This window comes from Rhopalosiphum maidis, chromosome 4, assembly GCF_003676215.2.
Source record: "Rhopalosiphum maidis isolate BTI-1 chromosome 4, ASM367621v3, whole genome shotgun sequence".
NCBI lineage: Eukaryota > Metazoa > Arthropoda > Insecta > Hemiptera > Aphididae > Rhopalosiphum > Rhopalosiphum maidis.
This window is the reverse complement of record NC_040880.1, coordinates 5,698,912-5,710,687: the sequence shown is the minus strand read 5'-3', so window position 1 is coordinate 5,710,687 and position 11,776 is coordinate 5,698,912. Positions and strand designations below refer to the sequence as shown.

At 24.7% G+C, this 11,776-nt stretch overlaps 1 protein-coding gene across 2 annotated transcripts in view; it reads left to right on the top strand.

The window, feature by feature from the left end:
- Positions 1–10,850: 10,850 nt before the first annotated feature.
- The window catches only part of LOC113548288 (pyrokinin-1 receptor-like), a 54,631-nt gene continuing 53,705 nt past the window's right edge, over positions 10,851–11,776 (top strand). For both annotated transcript variants that reach the window (XM_026949089.2, XM_026949090.1), the window contains exon 1: positions 10,851–11,275. The gene's annotated coding sequence lies outside the window, so the exon portion shown is untranslated. The remainder of the gene's footprint in view (positions 11,276–11,776) is intronic.

Genomic DNA, 11,776 nt, shown 5'->3' with positions numbered 1-11,776 from the left:
TCAATATAATTTGTAACATAAAATATTGACGCAACATTATATTATTAGAAATAAGCAATATTTTTGAAGACAATGTAACATCATCGTGTGACCATTTTTTGTGGTCCAATATTATAGTAAATTGAAAATATTAAACTTTTTATAATATTTGAAGATGGTTTTTGAAAATTTTTGATAAATATGTTTTACACATCAATATTTTGTGTTTTTTTTCTGTGAATAAAACACATATTATATTATTTTAATGTGACAAATAATTTTCAAAAAAACTGCAAATCTTATCCGTAATTGTAAAAATGATTTGTATTTATTATTATTATATACGCTTACTATAGTGTTGTAAAATGCAAATCGAAATTGACATGATGTGTTATTCAAATATATGACCTACAATTTGCGGCAATCTATTCCAGAATTATTAAATGTTATTATTAACGTCCAAAAACTCAAATGAAATATATTTTTAATCTAAATTTTGAATATAATCCAAAGTTAGTTTTACCGTTTGTAAACAGTAAAACTGGTAAAAATAATACTTTGTTTTATCTATATTATTAATTCGATGTGTGTGTATATATTTTATTAATAAATATACAAAATACAAAATTATTTAAAAATAAATATTATACTCGTATACATATTATCTACACAATTTTAAACACTTTTCCACTTTTTATATAATTATTTTAAAAACCGAATAATATACCACTATAAATAAAAATGGACTCTTATAGAGAAGTATAAATAGCTTGAACGAATATTACTACTTGAATTAACTAAAATATTGAAATACGTATACGCTCTTGTTTGCCTTTGTTTAATATTATGTGAAAATTATTTATTATATCTAGAAATACCTTTAATTTAAATAATACCACTGCCAAAAAACAAACCATCGTGTTCAAAACATTCGATTAAAAATACAATAAAGCTACGTGTCAAAAACTAAAAAATAACTATTCATCTATTATTATGTTTGTCTGAAATTTTCAACAAACATGACGTGTAAAAGCTATCATATAAATTTAACTAAAACAACAGACGATGATTTTGAAGACGTGAATGTTTTAGGTTAAGGTCAAGAGCCGATATATAAGAACAAGAAAATTGTAATCAGTGAGAAAATAATAATGGGTGGTAAAATTGTTACTATTTTTAGTTTAAAAAATAATTGACAAATGTAATTTTACATTATATTATTTTAAGTGATAAATATGCGTATAAGTCTAAAAGCCTAACTAAAATGGATTCGAATAGGTTTGAAACACATAATATAAATAGTTGGTGCACTGAATATTAAATAACTTTAAGCCTCGGATTTAATAAGCAATCATTGTTTATTTTATTCCAACTTCAAATACATGAAAATAAAATAACTAATATCCTATTAATTAAATTCTACTATGTATTAAAAGTTACAACAAATGCTAATTAAATATTTATGAATAAATAAAAAAGGATTTTTCATAACTTATCAACATATCTTTTGAGAAATAAAATAATGGATTTTTAATAGTTTAATGCAATAACATATAGAGTTATAAAATATATTAATTATTTCCTATCTAATTAAATTAAATTTTTTTTTATTATTATTACTTTTTGAATAGGTACACTTAATTTACATAGTCATATAAGAAGGTCTCATGAAACTTTACAAAACAAAGTACTACAATCTAAACTTTTTAACACTACATTGTCATGTTTTTAATTTATTATTATATAAAGAATACATATTTGTGAGTACACAGTCAACTCAATAAATGCCGTTTATTTTTATTTCGTAAATTTATTAAATTCATGTTACAACAAAATAATGTTATTGTGTATTTATTTTCCTAATATATTGAGTAAAAAAAAGTAAATAGTCAATGATTGAATTGTTATTAATAAGGAATACTTGTCTAGTGAATCATATCATTGTTGTAATGATAATAATTGTTGACTAATAAACATTTTTAAAAATAAATAAATAATGCATTACGAAAATCTTTGAATTGTATTTATAAATTACAACCTAACATAATAATATTGATTTGTATTTTATTTTATTTATCAACATTCGAATTCCAAACTAATAGTATGATTCGAAAAATATATCTAACATATGTAACTTTCATATGATTTATAATTTGTTGACATAAACCGTAAATATGTACTTTAAAGGAAAACACTCAGTTAATACTGTTTACTCCATTAATACATCGCTTTTTTAGGTAATTTTTCAGTTAAAAGTACTCTTTCTTCTATCTACATCAACTTACAAACAAATGATAATTTTAATCATTGTATTGTTTCAAAATGTGTAAACAACCAATTTGCACATCTATTTTTCTAATAAAATTTAAAATTCAAATTACTTTTCCATTAAATATGCATTGAATTATGTATTTCAAATTTTATAAAATACTTTATTACTTATATTATAATTATCTAATTTGGATTTAAAATTGCTCAATATGAATACTTGAATGGACGTGAGTAATTTATACACGAACAAATATAATCATTTGACATCATATAGGAAGGTAGTTTACTTACAGTTAACATTTCAAAAAGCATAAGTCAGTAAGATATTGATTGAAACATAAAACACAAAAGAAAAACAGTGTCTATAGAATTAGTATATGCATACTATAGCATATTAAATTATTTCCTGAACAATTAAATTGAATAGTGTTTAAGACGTTTAAGTAAAATTTAAAAAAATACTGCATAGAAACGATATTTATTATTTAATGGGTGTTTACTAGTAACCTTTAACAAGTCATATTGTCAAACTTAGGGATTTTATAGTGCGTGTCACTTAATACATACTCTTTAAATATTGATTATAATATCGGTGTAAACTTCAAGTTACAAAAGTTTTGATTTGTATAAATTCTATACAAAAGTTGGAAGTCTCAAAAACAGATTTCTGTGACTTTGAGAGTTCAAAGAGTTTCCTTTCATCTCAGTTGTTAAATTCACTGTAGAACACACAGGTTATTATTTTCACTAATCGATATTTAAATAGAGTAAATATTTAGTCATTTATGGATAAGCTTCTGTATTATTCATTTCAGTCATGGATATTGATTAAAAACTGTTATAGAAGAAAACTTTTTTTAGAAAGTTATTTATCATTAATAATCTAACATCTCTATTAGATATGAAATATTATTAATCAATAAAAATTGCTATTTTAATAGAATTATTTTTTTTTATTATTAATTTATTATATTTCATAATATAATAACAATAATATTTTAATTATTATAATGTATTGTTATAATTTTAAGAATTAATAGGTAGGTTAGATAAAAAGCTACCCGTAATATGTGTAGAGGAAAAATTATCTGTTATTTTTCAATTACAGTATAGTAATATAAATTATAAGTGTTATTAGTTATTTAGTAAAAAAAATCGTAATTTTATATATTATATTTGAAAAAGAAAATGTTACAAGAACAAAGTATAAAAATACAATACCAATTTGAAAAAATTAATAATTTCGGCACATTTCAGTATTTGCTAGTTTTGCTTCAAGCTACGTACTATACCTATACTGGTTATACTATACCATAATAACGAACATACAAATATATAAAAATAATTATGTCAAATCAATTTTGACCCTTAGAAATGGCTATAGTGGACACTTTAAATTATTATTAGGTTTAATTAATTTACAAGCCGAAAGTTTCCTTTTCCTTTTCATCGATTCCGGCAAATCTTATCAGATCCTTTTTTATACTTTGATTAGATATTGTATATATACTTACGTTGCGAGATACTATGATTTTATGGTAGCTATACGTTTTTGCACGTACTATACAACTATTATATTGCATTATTTGTATATTGTATGGGAAATTACTGACGGACTTCTCGAGTCCCAAAGATGTGACTGCATACGAATTGATACATTCATACTATTTAATTTTATCAACAACCAATAACAACTATTTTTACGTTTAGAAGTAAAGTTTTTAATGGAAGACAATCTCCATCTATTTCTAATATATTATATTCTTACTTTACACTACGCTTCAGACATTTGTTCTATAATTGTTCCGCTAATTTTCTTCCTATCAACAGTTCTAAATACTATATTATTTTTTTTAAATGTGAAGATTAACTTTATAACAAACAGACGAATTTGACAGTTAATTAAAAGTTGAAATTATTATAGAAGTTTATAAGAATATTTAATTTTTGAAAAATGTCAAAAAGATCTTTTTGACCACGAAATACACTAATTATTAATAATCATCAAGTTTTAATTTTCTTTGAAAGATTTCTTTAATCCAAAACAAAGTGAAAGATTATATATCTTCATTAGTAATACAACTTTTATAAACTATCTAACTAATTTAAAATTACGTATTTTAATTTATTATTCCATGTAGGCAATCAAAATCAACACAATTTCATTTAAAACAAATTAGCAATCAATATAATATTATTTACTTTTTATGACAAAAATAATTAAAATAAATAATATAACATAACCATAAAAACGTTATATCTTTTTAAATTCAATTTGTGTTCAATTATATTTATTATAAAACAATGAAAATTCGATTTGATCTAATTATAAATATTTAAATGATTTTAAGAAAAATCAAGTCATGAGATAGGTATTATAATTTTCTGCACTGTTAAGAATTTAACAATAGTTAAAAATGAGCAATTACATGATTATAATTTACATAAATTGAAAATTAATCATTTAATCGGTATGCTTATTTAAATCAACATAAAATAAATTTAACGACCGTTTAATATATAAATGTCTTAAAAATAACAATATTTAAATAAAATTGAAAATAAATTAGGTACACAAAAATTTGTATCTATTAATTATTTATATCTAATAATTATAATTAAAAATTTTAATAACGAAATTAGATACCAAAAATATTGTGCATTACCAAGTTACAGAATAAACTATGTATGGAACATATAGGCTTATGTTGAATATGTTTAAATAATATCTGTCTTACAAAATAAAAAAAAAATTGATTTATAATAATGTCTATATCTGAGGTAATATTTGTATTACATAGTTTTTTTTTATTTGATTACAAGTAATCAAAAAAAAAAAATAAAAATATTCAGTCTTCTTTGAAAGTTTGTTTTTAAATTATACAAGCAAAGACAAGAAGGTCTACATAATTTAAGGCAAAATGTTACTCAAAGCAGAATTCAATTAACAGTAAACAAAGAAGTGTAGATAATTGCTGATGATAAAAAAAAAATAGCGATAAAAAACTTTTTTCAATAAGCATCATTCTTCACTAATACGCAATATCGCGTAAATCAAAATTTTAAAATGTTACCTATTAATTTTGAAGTAACTAGCTATGGCCTATCTAATAAGCAACAACTGTTATCAACATAAATTGCAATGTATTTCTATCGACATAATAAATTCAAAAATTATTAATTTTCCTTTGTCCGCGATATGAACACTCATCGTGGAGAAATTCATAAAAAAACAGACATTTGATTATGTTTTATCATTGTTATAGACAATATATTTATTTCTGAAATTAGATCTCAACAGTTAAATATATATTGAATCGAACTATCGTAATGCTATCGTATTTCTGATGATGAACGTAAAACCACGTCGTTGCTCTCCGATAACATTTTTGAAAGCAATCAAAATGTCCAGTATCTTCCAGTAAAGGCACTTAATATAATATTAAGCCTGTTATATTTTGTTACATAGATTATATTACCAGATTTAAAAACTCGATTTAATTTTACGCTTTAAGATAAAATACAGATGTTAAATAATAACTGGAATATAGACAACGATAAAAGGCACAGCGTGTAAACCAAATACGTGAAAAAATAACAAGATACCAAGATTTAACCGAAAAACGTACCATAACTACCATAGCTACCTTATTCAAGTCATGAAACCAAATTGCGACAATAATGTGACAAATTTAATATTAAATATATTTAGTATTTATAAGTAAACGAATCGAATTTGTCGTTAAGCAAAATCAAAATAGTCCATTATTTATTTCCATTAACTCAAAATTAAAAATTCGTTTCACATCCTCGGGGAACCCGTAATATCTTAAACACGATCACAACTTTTTAATTATACATTATAGTTATCAGAAAACAATAAAATTATAAAAAACATACGTCATTATAGTTATTATTGCTAGTTTGACCTCGAAAAATCTATATTAACTATGATGTAACATATACATATAAATACGTGAGTGACAAGTTTTTTTTTTTAAATAATTCTTTAGTCCTTTAAACAACATAACCATTTACAAATTGACCCTCTTTTTCCTTAAGGTAATTTAGATTAAAATAAAATAACAATCGATAAAAATATGGTATGGACATTCTTAAATTATGCAGTTTACAAAAAGGTAAAGCAATAAATTAATATTCAATAAATATGTTCTAATTTATGCTTGACGTAATGTTTATCTTCAAACGTTTGATTTATTATTTGGTGTATGTTCTAATACTTGTGTTTGGTTAATCAACATGTTAATGATCAAATGTAATAAAACGTATTAATTTTAAAGAGGATTTCAGTGCACTGTTTGTTTTCTCTTTCTGACACATGCCAGAATATAATATAGAAAAAACGCATTTACGCAAAATAATTTATTTTTTATTTTTGAGTTATCTTAAAGAAAAATTACTAATTAAAAAAATTATAGAGAACAGTATTTTTGAAGGTAAATTTTACAAACATATTTTTTTTTTAAATATTAAATAAATTAAATAATAATAAAATATAAAATATTAATATCCTCTATAATTTGTATATTAATTAATAATTTTACTTAAGGATTACTCAAAAAACGATTTTATTTGAACGTGCGTGGATAAGAAAACAAAATATATTGCGCTGATATACTCTTAAAATATAAATATTACCTAAATGTAAAATTTATAGCATTTGGCATATTTAACATCCAGGTAATTTTAAGAGTACCCGTTTTGGCTCAGTTATGATGTACCTATATGAGCTATCTTTATAGTGGAATAAATTAAAGTAATTGGTTAGATAATAGTTTTAATCGAAAATCATAAAATAGATACACATTTAAGTATATAATCATATGTAGAACATAGCATTTTTATTTTACACACACGTACGTATACAATATAATCATAATCCGCAGTCATGTTATAATGGGAGGAAAAAGGGAGCATGATCCTAGGTCATAAATATTAGGGGAGGCAGCCAAAAAGTTCATTTAAAAGAGATATGTCTTCATATTGAGAACATTTATATATTATATGTCTCGTTTCACATGATGAGTATAAAATGTGTTGAGCAATGGCTATAGCATTGAATACTAGAAATTAATTAAAATGTCCAATTTAATCCATAGTCTGTAAATATGTTTAATTTATGATCATGCTGCAAGTGTTTCAGTCATAATTATTAAGTTTTTAGAAATTTAAAAAAATATTTTTTATTATCTTTATGAGTCAACAAACCATTTGGAAAATGTCAACGGATTAAAAATATATAATATACTGAAGTGACACCCAGTGGTCTTATTAATTAATACACTTCATTAGTTATATTTTCAATTCGGTGAAATAGTGAATATTTTACAAGGAATATGTACATATTCTACATATACATTATACATATTTTGGCAACGGAGTAGCAGGTGTAGAAAATATATCAAAAAACTCAATTTCAAGTATATATATTTTTTTTAACTATATGGGATAAAATAATCAATAATCAAATAATTCATATCAATAAAGCCTTACAAAGTTCAAATATTTCAATAGATCAGATGTCAAAAATAATAATCTTCTGAAATATATTTTTTCAAAAAATGCATTATTATAAGGTAGGTGCAAATCAATTAATTAAATTGCAAAAATTATGTTTGTGAAAATGTGGATCTAAAATCTGAAATTAAACAAATAATAAAAAATCTAAATAATTCTACAGATCAACCATATTATAGTATAACCGAAAACTTTAATATTCTTAGTTAATCACTGAAATTAAATTAAAATTTGATTTAATTACTAACTACATTTCTAAAAAATAAAATATTTTCCTTTATCTGTAATACCAAATGAGATGTTAGGAATATGCTTCTAGGTATTAATAATATAATGGAATACTTTTTAAATACTATAAGTAGTGTTGATGTTATAAAAAACTTCCTTTTCAATTAAATTTATTAAAGTCAGTTAAAACGTTGAAACTCGAATCAATATACCAATATATTATCTCAATTTAGTAATTACTAATTGCAAATAAGCTATAAAGGTATATCTTGCTATTCCCATAACTGTAGCAACCGAAGAGTAGAAAACGTTAGTTTAATAAATTTAAATTAATCGAAATGTATTTATGATTTATTATGTCCAAGGAACGATTGAACAACTTAATCACTATTATTTATTAAAAATAAAATCATCAACATTGAAAAACTTGAAAATATCCAATTGATGAGTGTACTTCCATTAAATATTATAACATTTTATTATTAATTTTTTAAGTGTACGTTTATAATATTATTATATTTTATAAATATATAGTTCAAATAATAATATATTAGTAATAGTCAGATATGGGGTGATGGGCAGAGTCGTACATTTAACACTTTCCAGAGTATAAATCATAGTGGCACATCTTTAAACTGTGAAAAATGAACACACAATTCTTTTCATAAGTATTTTTATTCAAGCTATTGTTGTAAAAAATTATTATAATTAAACAAATGGCTTGTATACTATAATGGTAGTTAACAATTAAATTGTTTAAGATTTTCGTGTAGCAAAATTTTGTGAATCATACACATACAAGGTTTATATTTATATATATACATATAAATAAATTACTAAAACTTTAACCAAACAATTGTTGATGTTTAATTTTATACCAGATTTAATATCAATGCATAAAAATGCATGTTCAAGTACAATATACATCCGTACTTCCCTACACGATGACACATCCGGTACGAAATATAATGAATTGAATTTGGCAAATAATGTTTTTTTTTCCCCCGAATAGGCGTTTCATTTGAAACAAAACAAAATGTAACATTTCATGAAAAGAAGTTCCGCGTATTTAGCGTACCCGCTAATAGGTATTATAAGTGAATTATTTTTAGAACACGCTCACGCTTCAAAACAAAGTATGGTACTGTGAAAACCATAATGTATAACATGATCAACCGTAATGATATTATATATTATTATTATGTTTACCGTACGGGAAGACGTAGATATTGTTCGTCCACTGTGTTGTACGAGAGAAAAAAAGTCGCCCGGAAAACACGTTATGTCAATTGGGCGTGTGCCGTGGCAATTCTCGATTATATCTACCATGATATTATTTTATGGTAATAGACTAATAAATATATATTAGATATATTTCTTTTGCGGGTCCACGGACGATCGTCAGAAACGTGATTTGCCTAGGAAAACGGATGAGATAAATACCTAGCAAAACCCGCACGTATACTATAATAGTATTATAATATTATGGTGGTACAAAAACATAACACGGCAAAACCGGTCGTCGTCGTACTGTGTCGATGAGTGGAGTGATTTTTTTTCCTCGCGCTACCTGTACAGATTAATTATTAATATTAATATATTATTATTATGGTTATTTATACACCGTTGTAATTATCACAGTCTGCTGATAGTCGACTGTGAATTTAATGGCCTCTGGTTCTTATATTTTTTTTTTTTTAAATCAGTACCCTATCGGCTATCGCATAATGATTAAATGCATAATATTACGCGTGGCTTGCTCACAAAAAAATCTATGTCTTTACTCTGTACTTTATGATTGAGTTAAAATTGCTAACATTTTTCGTGTACTATATTTTTTTCCATTAAAATAATAAAAAAAAAATTAAGTTTTGAATTCAATCTTTCTAAAAAAACATCTCTAAACGCTTTTAGTAATATCTAATAAAAAAATAAATACAAATGTACCTATTTGGTTTATTTTTCATTTACCGATTAGTAATTTGAAAAAAATTATTAACATACGTCATTTTCTTGGATTAGTTTGAATAAAAGTAATTCTATCCCCATATCCTTCTCGAAAAATATTACATTGATAAAACTGTTAAAAACACATTATATTATACTATTGTAAAAATATAATGATGTTATAATATTAAAACAATTTTATCTGTTAAATTGTATGAAACACCTACAATTAAATTCAAATTTTATCTATATGAATAATATGAATTATTTTAATCCGCAAATTTATATTCAAAATTTATGGTTAACATTTAAAGCGTGTTTGATGTATATGTATAACTTACTAGTCTTAAATTTATCAGAAAATTTTTTTTTGTTTTTGTCTATTGTAGTAAGAAGTATAAAAGTATAATGAGGACCTAGTGAGACCTTTATATTTATAGGTTTTACCAGATTGAAGAGATTTATGACAGTCGATAACGATCAAACAATTATAAAATTAATATTTCAAAAACGGTAAGAAATCTAAATTAAGGACATCCAACTATAAATACCTTCCTCCATTAAAATGAAAACTTTTTATTTCCGGAATGAGACAAGTTAGCCAAAATATGAAAAGTGTATCGAGTCCAAAATTAGAACAAAACAGAATTCAATACATAAATGTTTCCAAAATAAAAACAAAATTAAACACTATATATAGGTACATGAAACGATAAAACTCTTTAACGAAGGAATTTTTTCATTTTTTAGAGGGGGAGGTTTGATAATTGTAATGTAGGGCTAAACATGTGTGCGTGTGTGTACGATAGTACAACGACGGACCACCTCCGCGGGTTTCGCCAGCAACGAACACCGGAACACCCCACGCATGTCAGTCGTGCGTTCACCGTCCGTGTGCGAGTCGCTTTTTCGCGTTTCGGGAAAAGTATACGCAAACACACGTAAATAGCGCCACGACTACCGTACAGCGCGTTGACGATTTCGAAAATTTTTTCTGTCACAGACATATTATAATATTGTAGTAACCTAATCCAATATCGATCCTTTCGCCGTATTTATTCGTCAATTCGATTCGATTGTTTTTTGTGTTTCTGCGATTAGTTTTTGGATTTCATCCCGAGTGCCAGCAGTCGTATTGTGTCGCGTTTATATCTGCGTTCGCGTCATACCCGCGAGCTTTTCAAAATATAATCGTCATTTTAAATCGTTTTTATCGTAGTCACTTTTTGCCACAATCTATTAAACTATACCGAGATTATAGCCCTCTGTGACATTTCAAAAAAGCGATAAATTACGACCTCATCGATATCGGGTGAGTAGTAATACTTTTATTTATCTATATCTGCCTCGAGAATTATCCGCATGACAGAGTATCATAATATAAAAACGATGAATCATCTGGTCGTCATGATACGTCAAAATTTAAAATTGTATAAAAGTGAAATGTGATTTTAATATTTTTTGATACATCGAACGTGTTGATTCACCCGTGGACCATGTTTATACGTATATATATATATATTATTATTATTATACTATACGGATACAGGATTTTATAATCGCGATGTATCTACCTTCAATTTTTTGGACCAATTTAAACCAAGTTTCTATACAACTATTCAACGGTTTTTGATTTGAAAAACCTTATACAATGTCATTATACAGTGTTCGTACTAAACGTAAAAATAAGAAATACGAAGCAACCGTAGTATCCATTTCGATTAAAAAAAAAAAAAAAATAATAATAATAACAAAACAAACTCTTTAAGCTCTAGCTCGCATGTGGATACTTATAACTTACACGTTATGGCCA